The sequence below is a fragment of the Furipterus horrens genome, unplaced genomic scaffold (genome assembly GCF_987537825.1).
Source record: "Furipterus horrens unplaced genomic scaffold, mFurHor1.1.pri manual_scaffold_5, whole genome shotgun sequence".
Lineage (NCBI taxonomy): Eukaryota > Metazoa > Chordata > Mammalia > Chiroptera > Furipteridae > Furipterus > Furipterus horrens.
In genome coordinates, this window is record NW_028327175.1 from 59,816,179 (window position 1) to 59,834,077 (window position 17,899).

Sequence of the window (17,899 nt, forward strand, 5' to 3'; positions counted from 1 at the left end):
GTAGAAGCATATCTAAATGCCGACCTCAGTAAGAAAAGACAAGTATAATGTGAAATTGCTGTGCAAACAGGGGTGAAGAGCCTGGTCAACAAGACAAGGATTTATACTCCTTACCCAACCCCTCCCCCCTTACTGTTTTCAGAAATTGCTTAGCTCACCTGACTGCCGAAACAAGTTTGAGAAGGAGGAAGAAGTGAACACATAAGCCTTGCATCACTTGCCCCACTTCCCACCCACTTACTGGGAGAACTGAAGAGTCAATATCACCTTTGCTGGTCTAGTCGCAGTTCAGCTCTCAACACTGTATGTCCAGGGACCAAACACCCCAAAGAATCTGGAGGATTTAGACATGTGAAATTTCAACCATAATAATACCTTTTACTTACATAACCTCTTTATAAAGAATATTGCCACATGTTATCTCATTAATCACTTACATTATCTTATTCATTAAAGTGTATGTGAAGTTTGAGATTAAAGTGAGGATCGTGTTTCCCTAAATTAACTTGAGATTCTGTTAACAAAGAAATCCTGCCTTTTTGTCCATGTTCATAGTTTTCTAATGCAGTTACATAAAACAGAAAGGCCTGGTGGCGCAAACCAGAGCCATCTCTGGCGACATCTGTCTGAAGAGTAATTGGTAGTTTAGCCCAATATGTGCAAGTCAGCAGTGTTGGACTTCAGAATTGGACTCTATTGTCTGCCTGTAAGACCTCTATGGCTTTTCTAGACAGCTCCTGAATGGGAAAGATCTTAAGTTAAAAGGACTTGGAAAGACTTATTTTTTATGGAAAATTGGATTGGGAGAATTAACTTAAGGGTTTAATTAATCTTCACAGCTGGCTGTGACCTCTGAATATATTGACCTCTAGGATTTATGAAGGGAATTTGTATAAGATGAATACACTCCTCCTCACCTCAGTCTCAAGGGGACTTCATTTGGCCTCACGTTTTTGGGTGCCCTGTGTTCCTACCTGTGGTCCCAGCCCTTCCCAAAGGTCTCATAGAGGTGGTTTATCAAATTCAAAGAACAAAATGGTAGTTCCAACCATACACTGGAATTTCCAATTCCACACAGAATTGTTATTATATGTAAAACAAAGAAGGAAATCCCCCACACCTAGAAGCAACACCTCTTTAGAAAGGTAAATTGGTTTTCAACTGAAGTAGATAGTTTCAGTTAGAGCTCTGCTTCTGTATATCAGGCAAATAAACATTTTAATCCATCAATATATAAGATGCTGTTCATCTAATTTTACATATATAGGGTGAACATTAAATTTATCATTTAAGCCAAGATACTTTTAAGAGCAAAAGGGGACATGACTAACAATCACACCAGGACAATAAACATAAATCTCGACTTTTAGGGCAAAACAGGATAGGTAGTCCTGAATATCTGAAACAGTTTTTCTGTGTTCCTCATAATATTTTTATTATATTGGAGTGTGACAAGGATAGTGCTCACTTTCCTTTTTATCCTGCAAAGGAAACTTGTTCCATTTCACTTGAAAAATATCCTACATTCTAAGCCTCAGCTAATCAGTTTTGAACCTCATCATATATTTTACTCCTATAAAACTGAGAGGTAGGTGTTCCACACATCTAAATTTCTGTGAACCCTCCAGAAGATTAAAAATACCTGCAGTCCTTTCCACTATTTCAACATTTATTCAAAAACATTTAGTTCCATTTTGAACTACTTCAAATTTGATTTTGGATATAAAGTGTCAGTTTTTCCTAAAACTCCAACTTTCAGTAGAGCTATGGATTCACCTTTTAGAAGAACTTTGAGTATCTGAATATATCAGCAACTTACTACTGATTATCAGATGTCATAAACTAAGTTAATCTCCAACCTCCACCCTATAGGTCAGTTACCTGCCTAATTTATACATATATATATATATATATATATATATATATATATATATACATATATATATATATATATGTAGATAGGTGTTGTGTACTTATCTTTTTCTCCTGTATACATTTTTGTAAGCTTTCTCTAATTATGTGGGACTAGGTGAAGTACAAATGACCACATACAAGGTGGTGATGGGGGGAAGAAACTGGGGGTTTTCGGACTGGGAAATTCAGAGATTTGAGCAATGGTCAACTGAAGGCAAAGATGACAGCACCTGCAAGAAATGGAGATGATCTCTTGCACATAGACCCTACAAGTTGCATTTTGAGGTGTTTTTTCATTTATCTATTTTCCTGCCCTGTGTTAGCATCTACATATTAACTTCCCTTTCTGCATTAGTTGACAGAGCTGCTTAAGATAAGGGTATTGTTCTCAGGAATTCTAGAATTCCTGCATGTGTCTTTGTATTTGTATGCATGTTAGCTTCTGTTTGAGCTTTTAAAGCACTAGTTGTGGGAACAGCAGCTTTCTCTCTGCTAACTGAATCTTCTCAGGTAAAATTTGCCTTGTTTGGAGGTATTTCAATTCTTTCCAGGTAGACATTAATTTATCTAGTTTAATGACTGAAAGTTATAATTCAACTGCAAAATGAGGACAATGTGTTCTCTTCCTTCTGACAGGTTAATGTCCATTGGTGTGCATCATCTTCAACAAACGATGACCTACCCACTAGGTAAGTGAAGCTTAATGAGGCTCGGTAATGATTATACAGCTTTTTGAGCTCTTATTGGAAGAGCACTATGGAAGCCATAAAAAGTCAGTATTTTTTTCTGTGTTCGGAATAAGAATTCTTTTTCATAAACTCAACTATTTTTCAAAGACAGTTAATAACTAGCTGTTTTTCAAAACAGGTCAATATGTCTTTGGGACCAGATAAATTTGTAGATGGTGTGAATTAGTTATTCCCTAGAGGAGAGGTCCTCAAATTTTAGCATGCCTCGAATCATCTCCAGGGGTGGATATCAGCCCCAGATCTTCTGATTCCGTAGGTTCAAGAATGTACATTTCCACCAGGTTCCCGGGTGCAGGGGATTCCCGTAGTTCCACACGTTGAGCTCTCTCTCCCCAGTGGGACTGAGAGCAATAACATCCAAGGGAAGCTGTGAAAACTTCTTGCAAGAGGTTAACATGTGGTCATTTTAAGTTAGATTTGTTTTTTACTTGCTTGTTTCCTTATTGTTTGTTTTCTTTGAAAGGGGGCTATAAAGAAAAAAAAGAATGGCTTCTAATATTTATGTCTAGACCTAGGTTATTTGATTACATTTCTATCAATGCCTGCTTCCAAATACAGTACCTCTACTCACAACCTCTCCCTCCACCAAAAAAAAAAAAAAAAAAAAAAAAAACCAGAACAAAACAAAGAAAAAAAATCTAAATGTCTCTTCCCAGCACTTAAAAAGTTACCAACAGCACCAAATAGAATTACTCAGGTCAGTGGAGGGTAAAACCAGCATTTGGAAGTGCTGTGAGAACACAAATAGTTTAAACTGTAGAAGCGGCCTGAGGAAATTACAGACGGAAAAGTTTCCGTCCAAGGTTCCAGTTGCCAAGGAGTTTGTGTAGGTTGTTGGAGACCTCACCCCTCCGTGGCTCCTCTGTGACTCACTGTGTCCCTGGGAAGCCTCCGATTCAGCAACCAGAGAAAACTCAGAAACTCTGCCTTTGATCTCATTGAGGTGAAATTCACCAGAGAGCTTTGGTTTCTAACACCCGGATGTTTCTGATCAAAGAGACAGTAGCGCAGCCTATCCTCCGATTCCTAGAAATGAACCTGGTTCTGACCCAGGTGCAAAGGTTAAGATTGGAGAAAGCTGTGTCCTGGGTCCCACTGCAGCAGCAGCAGGAACTGGGGGTACAGAGATAGAATGCGCTTATACCAGATGTCTGGTTGGGTCTGGCACATTGAAGTCACTCTGTCCAGTTCTTAGAATCCAGCTCGAACTCCCTTTTTTGGAGTTGGATGGCCTCCTACAGGTAGAAACTTCCACACATGAAACAGCTTTTCTCTCTGGATATGCTTTATTCTTTGCCATTTTACATTTTCCTAACTGCAAGCAAATATGTTCATTTTCCTTTCCCTGACATAGAGAAGAGTATAACCTAATTCTGCAATGATTAACTTTTTTCTGGTCTGCATGTGTGCTTCTCAGACATTAATGTTTGCGTAAATTGCCTTGGGATCTTGTTAAAAAATTGTAGGCCTGGGTTGGGGCCTGATACTCCGCATTTCTAACAAACTCCCACGTGTTGGTTCTGCTGGTCTGAAGACCAGGTTTTGAGTAGCAAAAGGATTGGTTCTCAACCCAGGCTCCTCAGTAAGATCACCCGGAGTGGCAATTTGTTTGCTATATTGTGAAGACCAACACTCAGGTGCCCAGTAATTTTGATTAGACTGGCCTAGAATGGGGCCTAGTATTTTTTTAAAAAACTTCTAGTTCAACCAGGATTGAGAAAACAAGTTCAGATATATGTTTTTCAAACTATGAGTAGCAATCATTAATAGGTCTGAATAAGAAATAACGTTACAAATATTGTTTAAATAAAGTAAAACTGAGCAGAACACTGTAGAGTACATTATAATACCATAAATATTATTTTGTGAAACTTTTTAGCTCTATATCTGTGTGGAGGTACAACTCTCAATGTAAAATGTATTACTGAGGATAACAGTCAAAAAACTTTGAAGTTCTCTGTTGCAATTATAGTGTGAAAGCAGGCATAGACAATATGTAAATAAATGACAGGGTGGTATGTAAAAATTGTATGCAATATAAATTTCCTGTCATGAATTATTTTCTACTGATTGTTTTTCAACCATTCAAACACACAAAATCATTCTTAGCTATGGACCTTTTGTAGATTTCTGATCTAGGTTGAGATATCTACTGGTTTTGACCCTCAACATGGTTTGATCAGTTATAACCAATTGCCTTAGGCTTAGTCCCAAAATAGTGTCCTATTAAAAACAAACAAAAAACAAAAACAAAAAAAACAGTCTCCTGTAATGATTGGCTACTTCATTATTTGTATTTTGATTAAAAACATCTGGATTTAGAGGTTTTTTTGTGGTGGTTAGTAATAATAATCATTATTGTTGTTAAAGCAAAGTAGTATTTTGGACTTTAAAAATGTACATCAGTGTAACAACACAGATGGACCTAGAGCATATTATGCTAAATGAAGTAAGTCAGACAGAAATCGTAATACCATATGATTTCACTTATATAGAGAATTCAAAAATAAATAAGTAAACAAACAAAATGAGCCAACTCAAGATACAGAGAACATATTGACCATCCCCAGATGGGAGGGTATGGGAGAGATAGGTAAAAAAGATGAAAGGGATTAATAAATACAAATTGTCAGTTATGAAAAATAGTCACAGAGATGTAAAGTACAGCATAGAGACTATGGTCAATAACATTGTAATAACCATGTATGGTGTCAGATGGACACTAGACTTAGAGGGGTGACTACTTCATAAGTGATATGAATCACTGTGTTGTATACCTGAAACTAATATAATGTTGTATGTCAACTGTAATTTTAAAAACTTTAAAAAATCTATGTCAATGTCTTGTGTTAAATATGGAAAAGTAGTTTTGGCTAAAAATAACCAAATCATTGAACAGAACACTGTGTTCTCACACTTCTTTGTGTAACAGTATTTCACTTTTATAATGAAATCCCAACACTTCCATTGATAAACTGGCAGTTTATCATGACAACTAGATTTAAAAGGTATGCTTTGCAAATAAACAATTACCAAATGCAAGTAAGTTCCTTACCAGAAGACATAATTCTCTCATACTATTTACAGAAAATTTTTATTCTTGAACAGAAAACTAGACAATTTCAATGAAAGCCATGGCTAAAACATTCCTCCTTCTTCTCAGTTACTTGGCATATTGTACATTTTTGTAGTAACCTGCTGGTGCTTTTTAATTTAGTTCACTGAAGGGACTAGAGATAAAATCTGATTGCGTACTTTTGGGGACAGGGGAGAGTATTCCATTGCTTTTGGCTCCAATAATAAATGTTAATTGAATGTCCACTGTGTACCTGGAACTCGGCTCAGCCCTTGATGATATGGCAGTTAAAAAACAGACCACAACTTTAGAGCTCATGGAGCTTACAATCTAATAGCAGGGCAGCTCTGTAATTAGATAAATCTGTAATTACCAAATCTGATAAAGCCAAATGTTCATGTCCGAGTAGGTGTTTCTTGGGAGGCATATTTGAGGAGTGAGATTTTCATTGAGGCCTAAAAGAAGCAGGGGTTACTCAGGTCAAGGATTGTCCCTGAAGAGGGAAAGCAGGCAGCAGTTGGCAGTTTCAAAAGGGTATGAGGCCATTCCAGGCAGAACCGAGAGAGGTGGGAGGAGAGACACACAAGCTGAGAGCAGAGAAGTAAGTAGGCCCAGATCTCACAGGGCCTGCTGGCCAGGTAAGGGTATTGGCTTTTATTCTGAAGGCAGTAAGGACTAATTTTTAAATATGTTATATAAGGTAGTTACATAAACAGATCTGCATTTGTAATCTGCAGATAGAGGGTATCAAATTTCTCATCTTGGGGGTTACTTCCAGCCTCCCTCTAGATGCCATCTTGCATCCCTGCATGTGAGTGCTTGTTCTCAGCTGGTCCACCAAAGACCCCCTGAGCAATAACCCTACTCCCCAGCACAGTGCCATTTCCTCTCCAACAGGATGAAAGAAGCTATCATGAACCAAGAGAAACTCTCCAAACTGCAGGAACAAGTACGCATTGGTGGGAAGGCACTGCCCGTAGAAATAAGGCGATTCGCAGAGCAGTTACAGCAGATGATAAAAAAAAAACTTCAGCTCTCCTTAAAGCAATTAGGGGTAAACAGCATCTCTGGTATTGAAGAGTTAATGTGTTCACAAACCAAGGAACAGTGATCCACTTTAACAATCCCAAAGTTCAAGCATCTCTGGCAGCCAAGCCTTTCACAATGACAGGCCACGCTGAGACGCAGCAGCTGACAGCAATGTTGCCCTGCATCTTCAATCAGCTTGGTGCACACAGTCTGGCTAGTTTAAGGAGATTAGTTGAAGCTCTGCCCAAACAATCTGTGGCTGGAAAAGCACCACTTGCTACAGGAGAGAATGACGATGATGAGGTTCCAGATCTTGTGGAGAATTATGATGAGGCTTCCAAGAATGAAGCAAACTGAATTGAGTCAACTTCTGAAGAAGATAAACTTGAAGAAGTTACTGGGAGCTGCTATTTTATATTATGACTGCTTTTTCAAATTTTGGTTATGGATCTGAGAAAATGTAGATCTCTAATACCTTTAAGCCCCAGCCCCTTGGACACTGCAGCTCTTTTCAGTTTGCTTATACACAAATCGTTTTTTGCAGCTAATGAAGCTGAAGAAGCCTGGGAATAAAGTTTGAAACCAAAGTTAATTTGAAAAACAAAAATCATGTTTGGTTTGTCCACCTTCAAGTGTCAACAGAGTAGCACATAGTAGAACCCAATACACATTCGCTACTGCTAGCACCATAAATACTCAGCATCACTCTTGCTATGACTTAGAAAATAAATGGGAATGCCCAGAATGAAAGTGGGAAAACCTGTTGAAAGATGCTATGTTTCAGGCAAGAGGTGGTGTGTTGTTGTGGACAAGATGACAGAGGTAGAGATGGAGTGAAGAGGGCAGAAACATGATGTGCTTTAGAGATGGATTAGTATGGTTGGTGATTGACTGGATGGAAGGAGGTGAGGAAGGAAGAATGAAAGGTAACTCCCAGATTTTTCTTAAATCACTATGTAGTAATGGGGAACATGAAAGAAGATGCAGGCTTCATGGATAGAGTAATTAATTTTGAAAACTTTTCATGTGAGATGTTTATGAAACAGTCAAATGGGAACATCAAGTAGGCACTTCAGGAATACAGGCCTGGAAATCAGAAGAGGGACCTAGGATGGCAATATAGGTGTAAATTGACATGTGCATAGTATTTCATTTATTTTTTTCTAATAAATGCTAATTTAGTACCTACCATATGTTAGGCACTGTTCTAGACCCTGAGAATACAAAGAGGAAAAAAAATGAAGATTGATATATGAAGTCCTTTGAAAATATAGTATTTACACTAACCAGCATATGGAATTAGACAGAATTTGAGAAAGAGTAATGCTTCGAGAAGGTGACATTTCAGAAGGTGACAATGAAGACAGAAAACATGCCATTCAAAGCTCTGGAAAAGTGTGCTCCAGACAAGATCACAATTATGAAGCCCCTGAAAGAGACTTAAGCATGATGTGTCTGAGAAATAGTGGAGACATGGGACAGCAGGAGCAAAGTGAGCAGAGAAGGAACTAGTGGTGCAGAGGGTGAAGGGACAAAGTGCTACAAATTAGTACTTACACAGTAGTCTCAGGGATGTAAAATACAGCATGAGGAATGTAGTTGATTATTTACATTATAATAATTGTGTATGGTGCCAGGTGGGTAGTGGGAATATTGGAGGGAACAGTTTATGAAGTATATAGTTGTTTGGCCAGTGTGCCATACATCTAAAACTAATACAAAATAATATTGAATGTCAACTGTAATAAAAAATTTTCTTAAATGATGAATGAAAAAAAGACCTTGCTAATGCATGGACATATTAATTTACAGCCCAAACTAACTTTCATACATTTGTTCTTCAGCTGACTCTAGCTAAATGTCATGGAGCTGCCCCTATGGTAGGGGCTGGGTGTGCAAGTAGGATGATCTGAAAAACCTTTGAAGGCAAACAGCAAGGGAACAGATACCAGCTCCTGTGATTTTCCTTTGTGTGAATATTACCTTTCCTATGATGCTTGGCAGTTAGGAGACTGCTAGAATACAATTTGTAGCCTGTAGCAAGAAGAGACACAGACCTAAGTGGTATAGTGGCCCAGAGAGAAAAAGGACATGTGAGAATTGAAGTGACAAGGTAACGTGGATACTTATTCATTAGAGGTTTTTAAACTAGGTGGTTACACTATGATAAGGGTTGAATGATTTGGCTTGAAGCTTGAATAAAATAGTCCTAAACTTTAAAAAAAGGAACTAAAAGAAGCAAGAAAGATTTGAATCATATGGAACCTTGTAGTTAGCCAATGGAATAATTTTTTCTAAGTGTGTTGGGAAGTCAGTGGAGGATTATGAACAGAGGAGTCATGTTATCTGATTTATAGTTTTTTGAAACCTACCTCTGTTGAGAATAGATTATAGAGTCTAGTGAAGAACAGGAGATCCATCAGGAAACTACTAGAGTACTCCTGTTCATATATTATGTTAGTGCTGTTTGATGTATCCTATCAAAAATGTATATATTGAAGCCCTAACAACCACCAATGTGATGGTATTCAGAGATGGGCCTTTGAGAGGTCATCAGGTTTAGATGAGGTCATGAGTGTAGGGCCCCTATGAGAATTTAGAATTAGGGATTATAACCTTATAAGTATAGACACCAGAGCGCGCACTTGCTCGCTTGCTTTCTCCCTCTGCCACTGACACAGCCTGAAGGCAGCCATCTGTAAGCCAGAAACCTGGTGATGCTGGCACCCTGATCTCAGAGGCTCAACCTCCAGAACTGTGAGAAAATAAATTTTTGTTATTTAAGCCAGCCAGCCTATGGTATTTGTCATGACAGCCAGAGCAGTCTGCTATAGTCATAAAGCAAAAAATGATATACGGAGGGTGGTAGGGACCAGAAATACCCCCTTTCTGAGTTAGCTAATCTGGGCACTGTGCAGAGTTCTAATTTCCAATGTGAACAAAAGTAGTGAGTTTTCTTGGCACGGGAAGGAGCAATGACTATGGTTTTGAATAAGATTCTGCTCAGTGCAGACGAAAGAACAGCTTCTAAGCTCTGGCAGCTAGTTTTCCTTCTGTCAGTTTCCTTGTCATATTCATTTTCTCTCTCTGAAAAAGACTAAGCCATAAACGTAAAGAGAGCAGCTCCACAGGTTGTATGATTAGTCAGTTCTCCAAGGAAATTCAAAATTCCATCTGCTGCTATTTATTAGATCACTCCAAGCCATAAAAGTGTATTGATGAGTGGTAGCCAATGACATGCCATTACAACAGAGATAGTGCAATAGCTTTGTCATAAAATGGTTACCCATCATCGTGGTCATGTTTCAATTGTTTCTCAGCACACTGAGCACATTAAAGGCCGCATTTCTACCCGCCAGATAGAATTCTGGTGCTGGAGCTCCTCAGAGATACCTGCTGTGAGTGAAAGGAAATATTGCAATGATTATTACTGCCTGGAGAGCGATCTCAGACCTGTGCCAGCTGCCTATCCCGATGCTGGACTATGTAATGGAATGGAACTAAATCAAACTGAAAATCAAAGCAATTAACGTTAAATTATTTAAATTTCTTAACAAAGCAAACTTGCAGATAGGCTGACTTATCCTGTCTAATGTTGAGACTGTACCTTGGGGAACAGGCTGCAGCAAGCCCACAGTGAGACACAGATATATTGCTGTTCTATATGACTCCTGGGATACCTGCTTCACCACGGGCATTCAGTCTCTATTTTTCCTCCTGAGGAGTGCAGAGACCTGAAAAATATCTCATTTTTGGTTGGATATTTGAACCTGCCCAGTGTTATTTCTGAAGGAAAGCATCCTCCCCCTGCAGTATTAAGTGAATCACAACCAATTTCTGATCACCTGCCCCAGGCTGAATCAAAGTGGCCCCTTTGATCTCAAGAGTGAGAGGTTATTGAACCTGCAGCCCAACAACTGATCCTAGTCCTAGGACAGCTGAGAAGCCAACAAGTAGCCAAATCATTGAATCTCTCCCAGTTTTGCTCTCCTAGTGCATTCTCCACAAAGCCTGAAAAATTCCTAAAATGCAGAGCCCAAGATGCAATCAACACGGTCGTGAATCCATGACTGTACCCTCATGCCACTGTGTCTCTGTTTTGCTCAGGGAAACCACTGACCAGTGCTGCTCAATCTTAAAGGAGCTACAATGAGAAAGTTGCTGAAGTTTTTTTCTCAATTTTAGTTTTTATAAAAATGAGGTTTGGAATAGAAGACCAGAGACTATAGTGCTCAACAAATATCCCTATGCTTTCCTGATTCCCCAGCCTCCCTGACAGTTCTGAGATCTGGGCCACGGGACTGGCTCTGCACATACGATGAGGACAGAGGAACATTGTCACTTCCAGGCCAGCTCCATAAGCCACCCCATCCCACCAGGTCTTCCCTGCTTTCCCCCTTGGAGGCACTGATACAGTTGTATTACTACAAGATAGGGGAAGTCACCAAAACTGTATCAGACCAGACAATGAATGAAAGAGAAATATATTTTTTCTTTGATGTATTGAACCACTGAGATTTTAGGAGTCTGTATGGTATACCTTCCAGCATTGGTAATCCTGACTAATGTCCATTTAGGGTAGTATCACATGACTTTTTTTTTTAGAATTGTAAAGTCTAAATTAACTTATATTTGTATAGGCCTTTTTCAGATATTATTTTGTAGTAGTCCAGTAAAAAAGCTTATTTATTATTCCTATGTTACAAATAAGGACTCTGTCTACATTTATTGTAAGATAGAGTAGGGACTCAAACTTGAATTTTCTGACTCTAGGTCCCCTGTCACCTCTTGTTCTGTGACGCATTCAAATAAAAATGTACTTGGTTTATGCCTCAGATACATATCTTTTGGTATTTGAATTAAAGAAAACGGGGGAAAAAACTGTGATATTTGACCTCTAAAACAGTCCTTTCAACATTAATTTCTCCACATTAAGCTCATTTAACTTTAGGTTGTTAAAATTGTGTTCATTTTCAGATGAGTAGGGTGTGTCCAATAAATCGATGTTAAATGAATATGTTGAATTTACATCTCTCTTTCTGGTGAGTGTTTCCCCTCTGTCAGTTTAGGCTAATGGTCCTGTTGGTTCCAAAAATCACAGTTTGGTTAGTGCAGAAGGGACTTTCTCTGTGTAGCCCATAGTTAGAAATGGTTGTATTTCAGAGCCAACGTACTAGAAGCTGCCAGAGTGATTCTGAGCAATGGAAAAAGATGCCTAATACGTACCTCATGGTTTATTTAAGAGTTTGTTCCTTATCCCCAGGCGCTTTCATCTTCAATGTTTTTCTCTTCATTATAACTATCCTAATCCTTATGGACATTTTCAAATGTCTCTTCTTCCTGAGAGATTTTTTTCTCTCTCCTGCATTTCTTTCAGTCTTCAGCCATTTTGTAAAATTTCTATAAAGAATAGTGACATATGATGTTTCCAAATATATTTGAGGCCTCCTCCTCATTCACCATAATCTGGCTTTCATACCTCCATTCTACTAATCTTTGCCCTAAAGTTCTCCAAGAATTCCTGCATTAGTAAGTATAAAAGCCTCAACTGCCCCTCGCTGTTACAGCATTTAAAGTTTGATTTGAGTTGATTGCCTGTTATGACTGTGCTGTTCTGGACTCCGAGCCTCGTTTAAGGGCTGCTTTCCTCCTGCTCATTTAGTCTCTCCTTTTGTTTGGTTGGGCGGTGACATGTAAGTGGCCCCTAAGCTTCCATATTTGGCCTTCCTTTTTCCTACTCTCCCTGGACAACTTCTGTTGGTTTCATTCAGGATTCTATTGTGACTGCTATACACTGATGCCCCTCCATAATTTATCCTCCTCTTTCCTGTCTTGGTGAGCCCAAGCCTCTATCTTTCCAGATGAAAGCTCAGTATTTCCACTTGGGTGAGCCTTGGTCACCTCAGTATGACCGTTCTTTCTTTCCTGACCCCCACCCTGATTTTCCTTCTTTTTAGGTCTTGGCCCCTTCTTGGGTGAACAACATTACTATCTTCCTGTTCATCCAAGATATGGAACTTCAGACATCTCTAATGTTTGCTTCCATGTAAGGCCCTTTTTCAATTGTTTCCTCTGTCTCCCAGATTATTCCCCCCTTCTCTCTTCCTGACTCCATATAGCTCAGCCTCTCATTTCCATTATTCTGGACAATAACAATAGCCTCCTAACTTATCCCTGCACTTCCAGTCTTTCCTAATCCAGTGCTTCCAGATGATGACCCATAAGCATTGAAACTATTATCTGTTATCATATGATAAGGCAGAATTCATTGGGAAAACTCATCACAATAACTTTTTTGGTAGGTAGAAAGAAGCCCTACTTCATTAAGATACTACATAAACCCAAGTAAGCTATCTTCCACATGACTTCCTGACAGGAATATTTCTAAAGTGAAAACATATTCTATTACTTCCCTGCTTAAAACCTCCTTAATAGAGTTTTACTGTCTCCAGAATCAAGGTAGAGAGAAAAGGGGTCTTCTCTTTCACACCAGTCTCATCTACCTTCTCATCTTATTTGCTGCTCCTTCCTCCCTTCATCTTTGCTAAAATATGTTCAATTTCCAGACACCACTGTGCTCTTTAACTCTGGAATTCTTACATTGTTTTGTTTTGGTTTTCTGCCCAGAATGCCCTCTTTCCACCCATTCTTCACCTGTCAGCTGTCTATTCCTCCTTCATTATCCAGCTCCTCTTAACTTCTCTAGGCTCAGATCTCCCCACCTCCCTCAAGTAAATCAGCATTTACCCATTCCCAAACTTCTTTTAATCCTTTGAAATTGTCCTTTCTTGCGTGGGTGCATGTACAAGGCAATTCTGTACATGTGATTCTGTCTTGGACTACTCTGTTCCTTCTTAGCTTGCCTGACACTTACTTAGCCTTCAAAATTCACTTCAGGTGTTGCTTCCTCTATCCCTACTCCCAGGCCATCCTCTGTACTTGGTTAAGAGTAAGTTTTACCACTTTCAAAGCACTCTACTATGTAGTGATTTAATGTCTGTTTTCCTATTTGATTTCAAGTACAGTGCATTAATTAGAGCACTACTAGCAATTGTAGGAGATAAACTCCCACATCCAAGTAGTTGAATGCAATAAAGGTTTATTTCTTGACTATAAGTCCAAACAGATGTTCCTAATCATCAGGAGCTACTCCAGGCTTGAGTTAGGGTCTCAGTCTTGTGGCTCAGCCAGTTTCAGTACATGTTTACTTTGAAAAGGAGGAAGGAAGTGTTATGGGTCAGTCCTGCTAGTGTCACAAGTGACTTGTGCCCACAGGCCATTGGGCTCAGGCACACAGCCACACTAATTAGAGGGGCTGGGGAAAGTAGTCAAGCTGTACTCCTAGGAGGATACGCAAATGACTTGTTGAACAGTCATCCAATCTCTGCTAGAGCTAGGCATTGCTTTTTCTCTATGACCAGTACCTATCATAAGCCTGACCAGTAGTTGAGTGAATGAGTGAATAAAAGGTAATAGTTCTTACAATCCACAGGACTAAGCAGACTAGTACAAGAATCCATAAAATAAAAACCCATGAAGAACCTAGAGAGATTCAAAGAAGATCCACAAGAGATTATTAAGGAGTTGGAAATTAGGTCTCCATGGAAGAATTAAAAGATCTAGATTGTTCTTCATGAAATAAAATGCCAGAGAAAAATATTTATCATGCTTTTAAAAGTTACCAAAGTCTAATGCAGATACTTCAAATATTATACTCATTCTACCAACAAACTTTGTTGGTTGTTAAAGGGTTTTTTTTTATTTGTTTTATTTTCATTGTTGTTTTCTTTTGGTATAGCTAAGATTTCTAACAAGAAACAGTACTTAGGGTAAATTTTTTTTAAATTTGCAGGCTACATGAGATTTACTAAAAGAGGTTATGATATGTAAATCTTAAGTAATACCTTATCTATGGATCTTTAGAAATGCTCAATAGGGAGATAGTTCCTTTTTTTTAATTGTAGAAAAGTTAACTTTTCAGATTAAAAATAAAATCTGAAATAAGAATTCACTCTTGATGTTACCTGATGATTCTTTTTTTTTCCCCCTGCTTACTTCTACCATGTGTCATAAAGAGCAGAAAAGTTAGGCATAATGCACGAGAGTAAAATTTCTGTGTGATTCTCTTCTCTTCAGCAGTTGATGAGAAGTTAAAAAAAGAAATTAAGACACACATGGTTCCTTGATTGACCTTAAATTCTGAGGTTGAGGTTCTAGTCCCCAAATAGTCTTTTTCCAAGGTCATGGTCAGGGTCACAGTAAAAACTTCCACACGTTGACCATGTTAATGACAAATATTTAAGAGGAAGACATCAAACTTCAAATTATTTTTTGAAATTTTGGATCTATATACTACCGTTAAACCTACAATCCAGTAATATTGCTTTAGTTTTTGTCACAGGTAAAATACATGTGACTAAGCTCTGTGATTGGAAGTGACATAGTATAGTGGGAAAACAGTGGAAAGGGAATCAGGAAACTTGGATTTCTTCTCCCAGTTCTGGCACAAGCTATGTAATCCTAACACAAATAAAATTGAGTTAATCTAAAAGAATTGTGATTATAAATCCTGCGTATCTAAATACTAGGCAATGTAAGGATTTTATATGTGAGCACTAGAGTGGAGTAGTCAAAAATGGGGTTTTGGAGTCAGGTAAACTTGAGTTTGCTTCCTGACCCTAACATATACTAAATGTGTCACTTTTAGAAAGTTACTTAATCCTTCTGAACTTTAAGGAATGAGGACAATGAGGGTATAATAAAATGACCCACTGCATTGCAAATGGTTGGTTTGAAAGCGTAAGATGAGGTAACTGATATAAAGCTTTTAGCACATGGTTTGATGCTTTGTTGGGTTCCTTATTTACTTAAGATTCTTATGTGCATTTAATAAGTCTCCACTCATCAGGTTGCCGGGTGCTAATTTGAGGCCAAATGATTTAGCATGAAACAAATCATCCCCATGAATTCTGAACTTGCAAACAACTTCAAGGACATTCCATAGCATTCTTTACATTACAGAGATTACTTGATTCTCAGTCTCACAAAGATAAAAGGATTACATTGAGAAAATGGGTTTTTTTTTATGCTGCAGAATGTCTTTTGCATTAATTAGCATTGCTGAACATGAGAATAGGTTATTTCATTCCAAAGCTAACTTGACACACTCGAATTTATTCTGTTTCTATACAATTGTTTCTTCCATTGTCTCCAGTTTTAAAGATCTCAGATTTTATGTCTGAAATCCTTAGGAAATTAGGATAAGCTAAATTAGGGAGCTGGTCTCTCTCTCTCTCTCTCTCTGTCTCTCTGTCTCTCTCTCTCTCTCTCTCTCTCTCACACACACACACACACACACACACACACACACTTGTACAAATGTGGGTGGTTTACTTTTTATGCAAAAATTAAATATTTCAATTACAGCCACAGTCTTGATTCAGGTATAAGGTAAAATCAATTATATCAATTATAACCACTGGCCCGAGAAAAACCTAAATTAAATTTACTTATATATTTTAACTGATATCTACTTATAATAATTTAAAATAAAAGCTTAAAATAATAAGTCTATTGCAACAATTAGCAGTGTATGAAGTACATTATTCTGAATATTTCTTTCAAATTGCAGATATACATTGTAAGATAGGCTGAAAGAAAACATAGGCTAATGTAATTTTACTTTTAGAGTATTTACTCTTTTTAATGGATTGTTACCTTAGAGTAGTGGAGAAAATTGTTATCAATTTTTGTCCCATGTACATGTAAATTATTCACTCAACATGCTTTTATTACCTATGGAAGACACCATGCTTGGTATAGGGAATATTATAAAGAACAATACAAATATAATAATCCCTCTCTTCACGGAGCTTAAGTTTTAGTAGGGGGAGACATATATGAAACAGTTAATCCTTAATTATTTGTTTAATTGGAATAGTGACAAATGCTGGAAAGAAGTAGAGAAAACTGATAGAATATAATCCACAGAGACTTCTTGGTTTGAGGACTGGGAATCAGGAAAGGACTCTAAATGAGTGTCACGGAGCAGAGTTCTGAAAGGTGAGTTAGAATTAACTAAGAGAAAGCTGAAGCAGGAGCAAGCAGAGTGGGAATCTGGCTACACCAGAGAAGTAGGCAGGAGACATAAGATTTTGGTCTAAGTTTATTCTAATAGCAATGGCAGGTCACAGAGAGGATTTAAGCAGGAAAGGTAATTTATTTTATTGGTATTTTTAAAATTTACCTTACTCCATCTGCAACAAGAACAGTTTAGATGGGAGAAGCAAGAGATCTGGGGGAAGACAAGACCTTCTACCCTGGTCCAGAGTGAGAGATGGTGGTGAATTGACTGGGCATTCAGGGGAGAGAGACAACAATGAATGAACCCACAAGTTCTCTTTGAAGTCCTGTGAAATCTGCTATGCATTTTAAAGGATATTTATTATATTTTAACCCAGCAGTTCTAGTTTTTTTTTCTCTTTTAGAGCACTTAGATCACAAGTACACTTACTAATCTTTTAAAATATATATATATATATATATATATATATATATATATAATCAGCTAAAAATGTTTTTAAAGAAAAATATATAATAAATCATCATACAGGTAGATGTGCTACCATAGCATAAATCATGAAAATGTTGCTCAAGTGACTGACATGTGAAAATGACCTCTGTAGAAAATTAGCAGTGATGGTTGTTGTAAGCATTTGCTGGCACTCCCACAACAGAGTACCACACACTGGGCGGACTAAATACACAAAATGTAATTGTCTCACAGTCTGGAGGTTAGACGTCTGAGATCAAAATGTCAGTAGGGGTGGTTCCTTGAGGGCTGGGAGGGCCAGTGTATGCCAGGCCTCTCCTCTAGTTCTGGTGGTTTGCTGGCAGTCTTAGCCATTCCTTGTCTTCTGCGGCATCACCCTGATCTCTGCCTTTATCTTCACACAGCATTCTCCCTGTGTGCCTGTCTGTGCTTAGGTTTCCCCTTTTTATGAGGACACCAGCATGACCTCATCTTAATCAATTGTGTGGGCAACCAATGACTCTGTTTCCCAATAAGGCCATATTTTAAGGTACTTCAGGTTAGAAATCCATCATATGACTTTTCGAACGGCACAGTTCA